Source organism: Equus przewalskii, chromosome 18 (genome assembly GCF_037783145.1).
Source record: "Equus przewalskii isolate Varuska chromosome 18, EquPr2, whole genome shotgun sequence".
NCBI classification, from domain to species: Eukaryota; Metazoa; Chordata; class Mammalia; order Perissodactyla; family Equidae; genus Equus; species Equus przewalskii.
The window spans coordinates 26,220,377-26,237,029 of record NC_091848.1 but is presented as its reverse complement, the minus strand read 5'-3'; the positions used below and the strand labels follow the sequence as shown (position 1 = coordinate 26,237,029).

At 46.2% G+C, this 16,653-nt stretch overlaps 1 protein-coding gene across 1 annotated transcript in view; it reads left to right on the top strand.

Annotated features, from left to right (window-relative positions):
* Nucleotides 1-3,836: 3,836 nt before the first annotated feature.
* DGKG (diacylglycerol kinase gamma) overlaps nucleotides 3,837-16,653 on the top strand; it is a 236,133-nt gene continuing 223,316 nt past the window's right edge. The window contains exon 1 of the mRNA XM_070582486.1: nucleotides 3,837-4,323. The gene's annotated coding sequence lies outside the window, so the exon portion shown is untranslated. The remainder of the gene's footprint in view (nucleotides 4,324-16,653) is intronic.

Below are 16,653 nucleotides of genomic sequence, written 5' to 3'. Positions count from 1 at the left end.
GACACATTGTAGCAAAGAGGGCCTTGAGGAAGGGGACCCTTTGGCAGCCACTGGAACAGTAGTTATAGGTCTACCGCCTGGGGAGGGAAAGGAACGGGCCACCAGGAGAGATTTCCCTTCCCGTGGAGAAAAAGGACAAAATGCTAGAAGTTACCTTTACTGTTTTTGTATTACTAAAAGTGTAATGCATGTTTATTGAAGAAAATCTGGAAAATACACAAAAGCAAAAATGGAAAAGAAAAATCGCTCATAACTCCAGTACTCAGACACAAGCACTGTCAATAGGTGCGGGGTCGTCTCATTTTCTTTCTACGTGTATGGGACAGTGGACCACGCTGTACATACCAGGTATAACACACCAGGCTATAACCTGCTTTTCCTTACTTAATCACAGGGAGAACATCCTTCTCTGTGATTAAACGTTCTACCCTGCTGAGGATGGACAAGCGATGCCTTCAGCTCTTTCACGTCTCTCTTCTCTACTCTGTCTGTCTGGGTCCAACTCTCCGGGGCCTCACTCTCATACAACTGTCAACTCAACCCTGATAAAGTGCTACCCTCCCAGAGCTCTTTGCCTTTCACGAGAAACTCTTAAAACCAGAATAATCTCCACAAACCTCAAATTAGAAAATAACGGGAGAATATCTAGGTAGGGAGATGTTTGGGGTTTCTCGGAACTGTCTGCTGTGTCAAGTCTCTGGTTGAGAAGGAATCTGAAGAAAATGGCAACACCTTGTGCCTCTGGTGAGATGGACGTAAAGGTGTCTAAATGTCTCCAAGAGCCTGACAGGATGGTTTAAGCTAATCCATCAACGCATCAAGATTTGCTGACTATGAAGAAACAACACTGGGAAGGGGCTCACCCACAGCTTGGGGTAACAGTAACATGAGGAGATTTGAAGTCACACAGCCATGGGTTAAAATTCTGGCTCTGTAAATTTCCAGCTGTGTGACCCAAGGCAAGTTATTAGCAACTCGGTTCCTATTTCCCCACCTGTGAAGGGAGATAGCAACACCCTCCTCACAGGGTTGTTATAAGAATTAAAATGGGACCATACCTGTAATGTATTTAGCTGGTGCTGAGCACTCAACAGTAGATATTAAATACAAAACAACAAAAATAACAATACATAGTTTTCAAAAGGATTTAGGCCAGAAGGGAAGTATATAGAAAATCAAGAAAACTTGATACACAAACATCTGAACTTGCATAACCAAGTAAGGCCTGATTGTTTCTATCATAAAGAATAATTTGCTTTGCAAAGATTCAGTCAACAAATATTTATGTGGTATCTACGATGTGCCAGGCACAGTACTAGGTCTTTGGTAGATAGAGGTGAATAAGTCAATCTCTGCCTTCAAGCTCCTCACATTTTGATGGGGAAGACAGATAATAAACCCATACTTTCACACTTACAGACATAGATACAGATTTATACACATAGACATAGATATAACTATAGGCACAGACATGGGTATTTTTCACCTTGGTGATAGGTATCATAAAGAAGATAAAATTGGATAATCTGGTGGAGGATAACTGGCATGGAGATGCTTTAGCTACAACAGTAACCTCTGCGGAGATGACATTTGAGCTGAGATTTGAATGATGAGGAAGCAGCCATGTGAAGATCTGGGGGGGAGAACAAACCAAGCTAGAACTCTAAGTGCAAAGATGCTACAGCAGGGCCAAGCATGAGTAAGGAAGAGAAAGCAGGCCAGTGTGACTCGAACATTGTGAACGAGGCAGGAAATAAAGGGAGACGTGCTGGGAGAGGCAGGCAGGAGCAGGGTGGTTTAGAACAAGAGAAGACAAATGTTTTTCATAAAGGGCCACACAGTAAATATTTTAGGCTCTATGGACGACACAACTTCTGCTGCAACTCCTCACCTCTGCCCTGGCAGTGGCAAAGCAGCCATAGATGATTCATATATGAAGGGGTATGGGTGTCTTCCAGAGGTGGGGAGGCTTACTCGGCCCAAGGGCAGTTGTATGTCAACTCTTGATTTAGAGTCCTGGAAGCCTAGGTGAGGAATCAGGACTTCATTCTAAGCGTGGCTTTTAAGCAAAGGAGTGATAAGGTCTGATTTACGCTGTCAAAGGTTTGCTCTGTGCTATGGAAGATAGACTGGGGAGGCAAGAATGGAAGCAGGGACCTAGGAAGAAGGTTGTTGAGATTGTCCGGGAAGAGCGGATGGGGGTGCAAAATTGGAGCAACAGAAGTGTTGAGAAGTGGCCAGATTCTGATTACATATTGGATTAGAACCAACAGGGTTACCAATAAATTGAATGTGGTGGATGAAGGAAAGAGGAATCAAGGATGATTTCTGGGTTTTTGGCTTTAGCAACTGGGTCAATGATGCTACACATACTGAGATGGGGAACCCTAGGGGCGAAGTATATTTTGAAGAGAAAAAAACAATAGTTCAGTTTTGCCCATGTTAAGTTTGAGATGTCTACCAGATATGCAGAGGGGACATCAAGTAGGCAGTGGTGTTCTCATATCTAGAACTCATGGAGAGATCCAGCTATTGGTAGAAATTTGGGAGTCCTCAGATTGCAGGGATGGGCAGCCTCCAGATTATCTAGGAAGAGGGAAATGAAGACAGGAGGACCAAAGGTAGAACCTTGGGTCCTTCTAGAACTTTGAGGTCTGGCAGAGGCAGGGAGGACACTGAGAAGGTGCAGCCAGTGACCTGGGAGGGAAGACAGGTGAGTTTGGGGGTCAAGGAATCACACTGTTTCAAGAAGGAGGCCGTGGACAACAGCATCCCATGTTGCTGGATGATTCGATTAAGAGGAGGTTTCTCCAGAGGATTTGCTAGAGGATTCCCATAACTATTGAGTTGTCCAGGACATTTAAAATATGAGTCAACCTACAAAAATACAAAAATTCAATCTACCCACAATTTCTTGGTAACAAACCAACTCAACGTATATTGAGTTACTACCAAGACTCACCTATTTGCTTAGAAATCATTGGAAAGAAGGCAGTTTTGCAGTGTCTTAAATTAAGCAGCCTACACTTAGAGGGGCGAAACCTAGACAGTAATTTTCCCCTGCATCCAGAACTGCAGAGGTGGAAAAGAAAAAGACAGTTTTTTTTTTTTCTTCCTTTTTCTCCCCAAAGACCCCCGGTACATAGTTGTGTATTCTTCGTTGTGGGTCCTTCTAGTTGTGGCATGTGGGACGCTGCCTCAGCGTGGTTTGATGAGCAGTGCCATGTCCGCGCCCAGGATTCGAACTAACGAAACACTGGGCCGCCTGCAGCGGAGCGCGCGAACTTAACCACTCGGCCACGGGGCCAGCCCAGAAAAAGACAGTTTTTGATTATCTATGCCAATCAGAAACAGACAAGGCGGGAATAATAGGACCCATTAGTAATTCACAAAATCCACAGGTGATCTCTTTTTAGGCAATGGTTTTCATCTCTCCCACCATTTAGATTTTAAATCAGAGATGATGAGAAGAAAACTGCCCTAATTTGAGCTGCTTCTCCTCCTTTTTCCCTTTCTGCTTTTAGGAAGGGGTGATCATAGGAAATAAAATGACCTCAGGGCACAGGGTAAGGACGAAAGAGCAGAGGGCTTCTAGATGGCCATTGGTCTGGTTCTCAAGAACAGCAGGAGGAGAGAGCTCCCACCGCTCCCCGTGGGCTGGGAAGGCACCCACCAGGCGTGCACCTGGCCCTGCTGAGGCAGCTATTCACATTTCCTGATTTGCATTCAAAAGACTGCTCTTTCTGACCCAATTTGGCCATTGGCACAGGCTTCACCGCCTCTTGCCATGTCTCAGCTTCCCTTTCTCATTTCAATCCCCTCTCTTCCCTGACTCTGATTCTCTCCTTCCTGCCCCATGAAAAGCAGGCCCTGAGGCTCCCAGGAGCACAGTGGAGGGAGTACCTGCTCTAAGGAAAGAGTTAGAAAGCTTCCCCCAGCTTTTGCCTTAAACCCTGAGCTCTGCAAGGCCCCCCAGGGATCAATGAGCTAAAAATAGCCGAGGTTTGTAACTGAGCTGGAACCGTTCCTGCTGCGATCTGAGTCCTTCACAGTCGTGGGGACACGGGAGGCCCACAGCTCCAGCACTGTTGATTTTTCCTGCCATGCCTGGTGGAGGCCAGCGCACCCACCCCCTGCTGCTTGTGGATTAATGATGGCATTTCCACCCTCTAGCTTCCCTGTCTCCTGTGAAGGTACATCTTGTCCTGTTCTGGGCCGCCACTTGGCATTCCTCCTGGAGGAAGTGGATTTGGAGTCGCGTTTCGAAAGAAATGTAATGTCACACTGATGTGCTCTAGATCAGCCATCTCTCCTGGCTGTCAGGTAAGTCTTGTTCCCAACAATGCCAGCTCTTCTCCCTGAGACTCTCCTTGCCTGGCAAAGGGGACACAGGAGACAGGGTATCCATCCATCTATCCTGTAATATTTTTTGAATGCCGGCTAGGCAGTTTATACTATGTAAAATACTGCTGGGTCCTATGCCGGACGCTCAGGATTCACAGCCGAATAAATGTGGTTTATCTTAATTCCTCCTTTTCCCTGGGAGATATGGAGCAGGAGAAGGGTGTTCCCAGGGTCTTTCAGTAGAGCCCAAGAGAAGACAAGGTCAAGAGAACAGTGTGGGGAGGCAGCTTAGGCCATCTCCAGGGGATAGAGGTGGGGAGGGTATTTTCCTCAGGGTCCAAAGCCTCCAGGGATGGCCTTGGCTGCCTGGGTCTTATGCTATATTTTAGCATCTGGTAGGTACACAATTAATGATCAGAAAGTATGGTGGTTAAGAGTGTGGGTTTTTAGAGTCAGACAGACCTTTGTTCACATCCTGGTGTGACTTACAGGAGACACTTAACCTCTCCAGGCCCAAGTTTCGTCATCTGTAAATCAGGGGTAATGACAGAATCTTCCTCGTAGCATGGCTGTGAGGATTGAATGAGATAGTGTCTAAATTTGTTGTCCTCCTGCCTGGCATACAATAAATAAATAGTAAATAGTATTGTTTTCAAATATAGCGTATTTATAGAAAAGTCGAGGTACACATGATTACCGTTGAAAACATAGTTTGTTACTCACAGTTCCCAAAAGGAAGGGGTATGCTATGCCATGGGTGGGTGGGGGGCACACGGAGAAGCACTGGAGAAAAGGTAGACAAGAGCCTTTGTTGTGGCTTCCACAGGAAGGAATAGGCAGGCAGGGTAAGCAGGTTTAGGACTGGCGAGTTTGGGGAATTTCAGTGGCTGTCCCCAGTTGTCTAGTACCTGGCCGTGGGGTGATTAGGCAGGTGGTTAGTGGCCTGGGGCGTGAGAACCCATGGAGGAGTTGGTTGAGGGTGTGGACTTTGATTGGTTGGCTTGCATTTGAAAGTCACACTCATTTGGCAAAACCAGGCTTCTGAGTCTGCCGGATTGATACCAGGCTCTGGACCATGAACATTATGAAAATAATAGTAATAAAATAGCTAAAATTATTGAGTACTTATTCTATACCAGGCTTAACATATAGTATTTGATTTAGTCCTGACCGCCGTGTGGGGCGCGTCCAATGATAACTCCATCAGAGGGGTTCAGTTCTCGCCTAAGTTTACATGGTACTAAGTGCCATCACTTGCATGCTGGCAGTAGGACACAGACATGCACATGCAAACATCAGCCACGTTTCTTCTCACCATCTGTCCTGAATGCCACTCAGGGACACCCCCTCTGCAGTCTGTCCCCCTCCCCCCATTAAAACTCCCACCAGGTAGTGAAGGAGCACTGGACTGGGAGACAGCAACCTGGATTTGACCTTTCTGTCTAAAATCTGCTGAGTGTATAGTTTTGAGAAAGTCACCCAGCTTCTTTGAGACTCAGTTTATTCAATCATAAAACAGTTGCAGGATTTTTGCTCAATGGATGAATGAACTGTCCCCTTCATTCCCTTTGTAGCTGTTAAAGAAATCAGATAGTGTAGACGGCAACGCTGTTCAAAACACAAAACACTGTTCCGACTTACTGTTCGCGGGATTCTAATTATACAGCCTCAAGTTGTTGTGGGATTGTTTGGGTTCGAAGGGGACAGCAGTGCTGCCTCCTTTTCCTGGTGCTCTGAGCCTGACTCAGGGTTTGTCTTTCCAATGAGTGCCCCGGGTAGCGGCCCCAGCTCAGTGAGGACTCCACACGGAATCTGAGCCAGCCTGCTCCACAGAGGTCAGGACCTTGAGAGGCCAGGGACAGAGAGGCAAGGAGGAGGGAGATGTCCATCCTCCATCTGAGACAGGAGTGGAGAAAGTGAAAACCCTCGAAGAGGAGCGGATTCCCTAAGTACTTCTCAGTAGTTGACTGCCTGTGGGGGCCTCTCCCTCACCTGATCTTGGCTCCAGGTCAACTCACTTCCCTGTGTCAGGGCTCTTTCTGCCAGTGACAGGGGACCAACCTGACTCTGACCAGCTGCAGTTACTGGCTGAAAAAGAGACCCGGGTGCTTCTTCTGAAACACTTCACCACTGTTCCTAGGTTTCCTGAAACACTAGGCTCAGGGCTGGATCTCAGAGGCTGGCGCCTTCTCCCACGTTGCAGGCCTGTCTACCCTCAATGCTCAGATGCCTGTCCAGCCTCTAGTTAGCTCCCATCCATGCCCACAGGGCCAGGGGAGTCTGCACTGCCCCCTGAAAATCCCCAGGCCTTGGCCCCTCTCTTCAGGTAGGCGCCTTCACACGGCAGTGGACATGGCCATCGCCCGAGAGTGACACCACATGTGTTCGGCCAGAAACTTCTTAGAAGCTTCATTTCAGCTCTTGACCTCTCTGACTGTTTTCCTTTTTCCACTTAAAGGGCAAAAAAATCTATTGCCAGGCTATTTTAGGTGAACTCACTGAAAAAAAAAAAAAGAAAAGAAAAGAAAATCAACGTTGGGATGTCACAGCTATTTTTAGCTGAATCTTCTCTCCCTGCAGGATTCAGGCTCTATTTGGGAACCTTGTGTCTTGGGGGGCAGCCAACCTTGTGCTTTTTCACAGAGTAATCCCCTGGCAGATAGCGAAGTCTCCTGGTCCTGCTCACTGTTTTAATGGAGAGGAGTTCTCTGGTGACCGCCTAACCTCTGTTCTGGCTCCTTGCTCACAGGCCCCGGCCTCCAGCGGCTCAGCATCTTTTATACTTTGCAGTCAGGACCACTGTTCCGCCTCTCCAGGCTTCAGACACATCAGAACAGAGCAACTTTCAGCAAATTAATGAGTCTGTATCCAGGTCACATGTTATTATGAAGACTGGTTCATTTATTTCCTAGCTTAAGAATCCTTATTAACCTAAGAAATAAAGTCACGTAGAAGTATTGTCGGATCTGGGATCCTTGCTTCCACATACAAACCCAGTATGTCGCATGTATTTTTAATTCAAGGAGAAGAAGCCACCTTGGTTTTGACGTGGATCACCATGAAAACTGGAAAGAATAAATATAAACAAATGGAACTGAAACCCAGGACCTAGGAGTGCTGAGACCTAGGTTCTGGAAGGCCCAGCATTGTCTGGGATGAGGTTCGGTGTTGAGGGGTTGGGGATCAATTGGGCATGACACAGATTCCAACCAAACAGACCATAGGGAGACCTGATACTTGGTTTCTTGTCACCTAGTCTCACTTACACTAAGAAAGAGCCATCAAGAATGATGAAGTCCTGGTTCCCAGCTTCTAGTTAGGGGCTGATGGAGTTAGATATTTCTAAGAATCAGATCTCCCTCATCAGACGTGACGGCAACAGGGAGGGTACTCAGAAATGCTGAGTATTTGGCCAGTGAGAAAATACTTCTTGAAATACACAGTTTATTTTTCTTTCCCCAAATGACAGTGGCTTTATGCTCTGAGAATAAAAATAATTTATGTGCATCGTGGAGAGATACATGCAACCCCATTGCCCAGAAATAATCACAGTTACCATTTCAGGGAATAACATCCAGACATGCACTTAGATACATACGTATTCAAAGCACCTAACCAGATTCATGTAATTCTTGAGGGATGGCCTTCTTTTGTGCGTAGGAGACCCAGTTAGCTGCTTTTCACTAAACAAGACAGAGGGACCTATGTTACCAGCAAGGGGCAGAGGAACGAGTTTCTGTTCCTGACACCATCTACCACAGGGCAGTCCTGGGGAAACCAGCCTGTTTCTCTGCAGGGGGCCCTTTCCTTTGGAAACACACTTTCCCATAGTCTTTCCTGGCTGTCCTCCTCCACGTGTACACACACACACACACACACACACACACACACACACACAAACGGTCAGTTTCACTTCCCTATACTTCTGGTTATGTATTTAGAGAGCTCTGTTAGTGAATCTAGTAGATTGCATTATCGTTGTCTCTGAGTCTGCCTGCCATCACTAGATTGCAGATTTCTCAAAGGCAGCGATTGTGTCTTATATATCTGTACATCCCCAGCGCTTGCAAAGTTCCTACATTCCAGGCACGGCAGGCCACAAGAACAAAAGCACAGTGGCAGAAACGAGCCCGGTGCATTCGAGTAACAGAAACAAAGTCCATGTGGCTGGAGCATAGTGAGGGGGAGGGGAGAGTACAGGATGAGGTCACAGTGGGAGGCGGCAGCCAGACGATGTAAGGGCCTGAGACATTTAGATGGCTTGACCACCCAGACTATCAAGCGGGGAGCACAGGATTTGAAGTCCAATAGACGAGTTTGACAATTGGCTCTCTTACTTACTAACTGGGTTAACATGGATAACTTTTAAAAAATGTCTCTAAGCCTCAGTTTCCTTATCTATAAAATGGACATGGTAAACTGTGGTGAGGAGGGAATGAGATAAAGTATGTTTACCACTTAGCACAGTGTGTGGCATGTGCTACTATATATAATATAATAACTATATATAATTTATAATAACTCCCATTATTAAATGGGAGATATTATGATTATTTCCCAGCAGAAATGGAAGGAAGGGAGCCACTTTCCAGAAGTTCTGAGTGTGGAGTCAATATCCTCAGGGATTAGAGAACTTCCTATGTTCTGAGAAGGGCTGAGAGGTGGCAGCAGACGGTGATCCCAAGGTCAGTGAAGTGTTACAAGTTCACAAAGTTCTACAAAAGCAATCCTGTATTCCAACAGCCAGCTGCTTCAGGCGCGGTCCAACTCAAGCCCTGCCTGATCGGAAGCATGTCCTTCTGCCTGTCAATAATGAGCTAACTATTCAAGAGTAATTCTGATTTTCACTGTGAGAATCAGGAAGACAATAGGGCTCATTTGAAAAATCTCACCATATGTCCACTTTTGCAGGCACATATCTTTGCTGAATCATGAGGGGTCCTGGAGCAAACCTTAGCTGGTGCTCACGAACTCTCACTCTGGGAAAACATCTCATCACCCACAAGTTATCTCTGAAAGCAGGATATTTTCTTAAGCCAGAATCCAACTAAGCGTTTCGGATATTGCTCAGCATCCAAGAGCCTCCATTCCATGGCTTACATTAGATCCAGCAGGAGTGATGCCAAAATTCATAACTGGTACAGCACAGGCACAGATGACCTGAGTGACAGGGACCACAGCACTCCGGCAGCCATAATCCTGAGGCCCCCATGCCCAGATGATAGGCCTTTAGTTGCTGGATTGTGAAGAGGTCCTGGGGGACTGGCCAAGGTGGCCAGGGTGCTACAAAGTCACTCTGGTGGCAACTTACCAGCTGGTCACCATTTAAACAGCCAGCTCGGCCTTACCGGTGTGTATCGGCTGCATGTCAGCTGGGCACGAGTGAGTTTGTCCACCTGCAGGAATTCTTTTCGGTGGCTGTCATTGCTTCACCTCCCACTCATTCTTGCCCTCTCCATTCAGAGTGGACAGAACGAGTCCCCAAAGCACATGATGTGGTTGAAGGGTGTCCAGATGGGGCGGTAAGACCTCTAGTGCTGGTCCTGGCTTCACTTGTTACCACCTGTGTGACACTGGGCACAGTCATGGTCCTTTAGTAGAGACAGTGTAAGAATCAAATAAAATAACCTGTATAAGGTACCAAACACAAGGCCTGGCACATAGAAGGTACTCAGTACATAGCATCAGTCCTCCAGAGGGAAATGGAGACACGGAAGCTGCCCTCAGCAACTTTCATTTGGGAAAGTCCAGTGCCATTTACCCAAAAGCTGATTGCTGGCTGGGTGATCCCAGGGAGTGACAACCGGCAGGACAGCCACCAGAAGCTGACTGCAGCAGCCTTCTGCGTCTCGCCTCCCCAGCCCCTGAGGGAGGTGCCCACAAAATCGGCTTTTGCAGTCCATTTGGAAGAGGGATTTCAAAGGAGGGTGTCAAATGGGTGCTGAAGGAGGGAGAGTGCTGTTGATGACTCACTGTCTGGGACCACAAGGCACCGGGGCGACGGGAGGGTTGGGGGAGACGGCACCCGCCTTTCTCCGTCCTGGCTTTCTCTCCCTCCTGCTCACCACTGTTTGGGCAGTTTAATAGAGTTGCCATAGGAACAACCAGTGTGGTGGAAAGAACAGAAACCAGCAGTCCAGACCTGAGTTTGAATCCTGGTTCTGTTGTTTTCCAGCCATATGACCTTGGCCATGCTGTTTCATGCTCACCACCCTCCCTCCACAACCTCCGCTTCCTGAAAAATAGGGATCCTGCGCCCTCCCCGCCCACCTCGCAGAGTTGTTGTGAACCTTGCAAAATATGTACATGAAAGCAATTTGGGTAATGTACTCACCAAACACGATGTTCTGTAATGTGATTGTGTTTGTTTAATGTAACCTAAATTTCCCAGACCTGCCAGCCAGTGAGGTACTATTGGCAGTCACTGTCCATGCTTCACTGGATGCCAAGCTTGCAGTGCAAGCTGGGCCCTGCACTTGCACTTGTACTTAAAAAGCCCCTTAGTCACACTCTCTGGGGCCATCCAGGAGGCACCCCACACAATCTGATTCGACCGGCACAGCTTCTGCTCCTCAGTTTCTCCTGGGGATGGCTCGTTCCTCTCCTGCTCTGGAGCTTCCCCCAACCCCAAGACCCCCATATCACATCCTGTCCCTTGGGTGCCAGCAGAGCCTGCATAGGAACAGTTCCTGTAGTCCCTCTCTCCCTAGGGCTCGGACACCAGCCCCTCAGGCCGGGCTGGGAACAGATGTCCATCTGCCCTGTTCATCACTTCTCTCCTTGCATCAGGGCCCTCAGCACAAACTGTCCTTCTCAGCCAAAACCAAAAGGCCTTGGGCAAGCTAATTTCACAGAACTAACCCTTCCAAAGACTGTCCACAAGTTAACCAGACGTGCTCAGAGAAATTTGGATCTCATTTTGGGCTAAAAGTGGTATGCTTACTATAATAATATCTATCATGAATCACCATTTTTATTATTGCAAGTAGTGTCACCTCCATCTGTGGTTCTTGAATTCAGCTGGAGTGGTCTTGGTTGTTGGCTCACCACATGCCCCATACCCTAGATGTGACCCAGGAGACGGCCCTTCTAGATATCTCTGAAGGGAATCCAGACAGACGAGCTCAGGCTGTCTGAAAGTTCACCACAGGAGATTCAAATTGAAATTTAAAGGGAGTGGAATAAAATCTCTAGAGAAGCATGGTTACCAGAATGGTTTCATGTAAGTCACGGTTTCTCAAACCACAGGTCCCCTCTCATTAGGGTGTCACGAAATCAGTTTAGTGGATTGTGACCAGTATTTTAAAAGATGAAGTAGAATAGAATGTTAGAGTGCATTACACGTAATAAGGGTGAGTATTGTTTCATGATATTTTTGTTTCTGTTTTATCATACGTAGAGACTGAACTATATGAAATTACCATTTCTTAGGTGAAAAGAGTCAAATATCTGCAGTTTCATATGGTTCATCTTAACAGGATATGTATACATTTGGTCATAATGTGAGCTTTTTTTTCTGTGAATCACAATTTTAAAAATTTTGAATAAGACAATCGAATGTGGAGTCAGAAAATCTGCATTTAGATTCCAGCAGAGCTCTTTACTAGCTGTGCTCTCTTTCAGCCCCATTTCCTTTAGATGGGGATGATCAGCCTAGTGGATGGACTGATGTGGAGAATTGTGGGAGAGAATGCATGTCTGGCACATAGTAGGTTACTCACTTAGCATCAGTTAAATCTGGGGAGAATAGGAGATACCAAATGTGTGTTGCTCAGAACTGCAGCTGCAAATGTTAAAGCCAGTGCAGAGGAGCTAAAGCAAACGATGAAAGCCTAGGAGTGAGGTGGCCACAGGCATACCTGGATGCAGGGACAGGACTCAAATGATGTTACCAGGTCTCTCTGTCTCTTCCAGCTCTACTCAACTTTAAGGACAGGGTCCTCCAAGCAGGAGGAGAGGGGAGCAATGTTGCCCACAGTTCAGGTCTATATCACCCCACTAATGACCTCATAGATGCTTCCAGGAGAAGACTGCCCCCAATTGGTGCTTTCTCATGAGCACGTCTCTGAAATGGGGAGATCGGATGAAACCACTGGTGGGGGCAGTGGAGGGGGGGACACTCACCCTTCCCTGTGGCCAGACGGTAGGATGTTGCAATTGTTGGTTCTAGCAGAGACATGAAAGGACATTGGCGGGGGGTGGTGCACAGCTCCCAAAGGGAGAAGAAGTTATTATCGCCAGAAGCAGGAAAAGGAAATAAACCCCGGGCAGACCACCACAGTAAGATGAGTGAGAGAATCCGAGGTGCCCACATGGCGTGCCTGAAACAATATTTCTCACTACAGATGTCCAAAACATTTCTCTACACAATCGAGAGCAGAGAAGATGAGTAAATGGAGATAGATTACCCATAGGACAGCCCACATGCTCTGGTATGGCTCTCTGGGCCACAGTGAAATGGGCCTCAAGGCTGAAATAGGACAAGTGAAGGACAGAAGCCACTCCTAAAGAACATACCCATTACCAAAAGGCCAGAGCTGAGATGGGAGTCAAGAAGATTTAGGGTTGCCTGGAAATGTACCACGTTCTCAAGAGCAGCCCCAGGCACAGGAGCATGTGGGCAAACCCAAGAGGGGAACAGACCCATAGAATCTAGTCAGAGAGAGGAAAAGGAGGAGGCATTTCTGATACAGATCGTAAAACTGGTCCCAGGGAGAACACTGTAAGGTGGGAACGCGTACTATTCAGATCTGTGGAAACATCCTTTGGCTAAAAGCAGAGCATCTGACACCTTCATAATTTGCCTTGCTGACTATTCTATCTCCCAGGGAGTAAAGGAAGTAGTAGACAAACTTTTCTAGACCAAATTCCAACCATAAGGAAGCTGTGATGGTGACATGGCGGCGACGGGGGGAGTGGAAAGGAACTTTGGGAAAGAACCTTTGAGTGGTCCCACTGTTAGTCCGTGATGGCAGGGCAGGAAGGCTGCACATAGTCAAGGATCCACGCTGGACCTGGGACAGGCAGATGTCAGAGCCTTCACAAAGAGTGGCTGTCATTTCATGGCTAGAGGGCAGCTGGAGAGGACAGGAAATCTCTCAAAAACACAGTGACAATGGTGCAAGTACAAAAGGTCCTAATGTGGAGAAATGCTGTGGTATCTTAAAAAAATAAATGGTGGAAAATTCATGTAAATGACTGGTTTTCTTTTTACAGTAGAACTAAGTTTTTAAAAAATCATTTTTATCTTCTTGTGAGTTCCCCAAGTACCTGTCTTCAACCAGTGACGGTGCTGACAGTTCAATCTCTCTCTCTCTTTCACACACACACAAACACACACATATACACACACGCACACATGCGCAGACACATATGCTAGTTCTTCAACGACTGGAGTTCTCTATTTCTTTAACTTCCTCTTTTACTACTATTAACAGGAAACTTGTGCAGTCACTAGTTTTGTCGTCATCCTAGGGTTGTCGTGCAATATTTGGAACATATTTACGCTAAAACAAAAATTTTATCTGAAATTCAAATTTAACTGGGCATCTTGTTTTTTGGTGGGGTTTTGCGGGGGCGGGTTGTGCTAAATCTGCAACCTACCCCACCCTCACCCTGCACCTTGCTCTCAGAAGTTAGAGTCATGGAGAGGACACCTAGTGGGTGGGGCAAGGGCAAGGAACTACCTCCAGGTCCTACAGAGTCCCCAGACTCCAAGAAAGGGGTGCCACAGCTTCCACGCTGTGTCTCACCCCCACTTCCATCCTGTCCTCATCCTCCCCTCACCCCCCACCCCAGCAGTACCTTGCCACACCCTAAGCACAGTCACCCACTGGGGAGGGCGGGCTCCTCAGTGCTGCTCTAGTTACACCGCTCCCAGTACAGTGCTTTATCTTCCTGTTCACAAACAAAAGCTGGAAGGAGTCAGTGCTTTTGCTCAGCTCACAGAGCAGCGGGTGTTGCTTCCATCTCCCGTCTTGGAGTTTTCTTCTCTGGGACTCTTTGCCTGCTACTTAGAGCCTCTGAGGATTCTCCAAGTTAGCTCTGCCTCTGCCTGATTGTAAGGGGGTGGAACCCCCACCCCTTCTACTTCCCTCAGCTGCTTAACGTGGAGCCACTGTCCCCTTTATTCAGGCTTTTGTTATCGCCCTTCAAATGTTATTGTGTTCCCTTCGAATACACTCTAATTTGCTGTGGTTTTCCAGAAATGAGCTGTGCATTACTGGACCCACCGTTCTAGGCAGGACCCTTGTGGAGGGGGCCTCCAGGCTTACAGCCAAGTCTACTGTTGACAGAGATGGAGACTGTCCAAGAAAACAAAATATCGCTTCCTGGCCCTTGGTTTTAGGCTTCCTCACCCATCCAACGCCCTCTTTCTACCAACTGGAATTATTTTATTTAAATGATCTCTGTTCCCTCTTTCCCCCACTCAACTACCCCTTGATTAAGAGTTGGTGGATTAGACCGTTTTCTGGGTATCTGCGGAATTCACATATACAGGTTCCATATTTGCATGAACGGTTTTCCATTTTCTTCTTAAAACAAGTTTTTCTAATTCAGACCTAAATAAGAAAGAATTGATCCTGTAAAAAAAATCAAGGAGATTTTATTATGCACGAGTTTAATAAAATTGAGAAAGTCATTTACTCTTAGGGAGAGCATTTTATATGTCTGGAAGAAATACTTTGATGATGATAAATGAGGTCAGTGGGCATGGGGAGTGGATTAGGTCTTTTTCAGGCCTATTCAAGTATCAAATGATTGTCACTAAATTGCCTTCTACAGAAGGCAAGGGAGTCCAGGTGTTCAGAGACCCTTTGTTTTCCTGGGTCCCAGGATGAGCGTAAGTCTGTGAACCTATGAGCTCTTATAACAGTTGTTAAAAAAATATGGCAGGGGGCCCAGGGGGGAGTATCCAGGAAGAAGGAAAGAAAGACCTGGGAAAAAAACAGAGGCTTAATATAAATCAGAAGTGGTTAAGGGATGTGTTTATTAAACTTGTTTAATGTAGGATATGCAATGTAAAATCTTTCTTCTCTCTTCCCAATGAAATCTTTAGTAAAAGTCTGGATTGCTCACTGCTCATTGTTGCTTTGGAACAAACAAACCCTTCTTAGAGAGCTCAGAGATGCTGAGTTCTGCAAATGGATTGTACAGGGAACAAAGAGAATAGGATGGAGTTGGAGCACTAAGGAAAAGCTGACCCTGGATTACACCTGTAAATCATTATTAACATTAGATTGAAGAATATTATGCTGCCACTAAAAATGATATTTATGGAGCATTTTTGTTGATGTGAAAGATGGTTTATGCTATGTTACGTTTAGAAAGCAAGATTTAAATTGTATATACTCTATGATCTCAATTATGTAAAAATTAAGGGAAAATGACTGGCAGGAAATGTACCAGAATGTTAATAGTGATTGAACCTAGATAGTGGGATTATGATGACTTTTTTCTAATAATATATGCTTTATGTACTTTCCAAACTCTACACAATGAGTATATATTACTGTAGTAACCGATACCAAAGAAAGAAAATCAGACTTCTCAAAAATTCCATTTGATCTAAAGAAATTTTTGGTCCTCCTCCCTCTCCCAAGTATGTCTCTAACGGAATCTGGGAGAACTGTGCTAGAACCCCAGTGGCCCAAGTGAGAGAGATAAGACCTGGTGGGATGGAAGTTGGAGGACCCTAATTCTGCTGCTGCTGCTAGTCCTGAGGTGCCGATGGACAGTCTAACAGAATACCAGACAGAGAGTATACTGCCCTCGTATAATTAGGGCTGGCTGCTGTTTCACCCGTGAGGCCCAATGCAAGGATTGGAAACCCAAATGGATGGTAATTACAGGTAACCAGTAAATTCAGGGGAGGACCTTGGACAGTGCTTATGGATACTGGAAATGACTCTTTGGTGAAGACTTGCAAGAATTTGTCCCAGACAAGTAAAAAACAGAGATCAAGGGAGAGAGTGAAACTGAGACTAAAACCCAATCATATAGATGGGAACTTTATCAGAGGATGTGAGAAGGTTGTGACTGGGAGGTTTGTGGATGTTCAGAGCTCATTTCTTTTCATTCGTTAATTCATATATCCATCCATTCCTTCATTCATCCAACAAACATTTATTGGGTTTTCCATACCAGGCACTGGAGACATAAAGCAAATAAGACATCTTCCACAAGTTATCAGACTCAAGACAGGTCCTTTCATCTTGGTGGTGTGAAGGTCATGAACACATCTAGGATTTTTATGGTCTTGATCAACCTATTGATAAAGCATGTTAGTGACTCTAGTTTAGGGGGCCT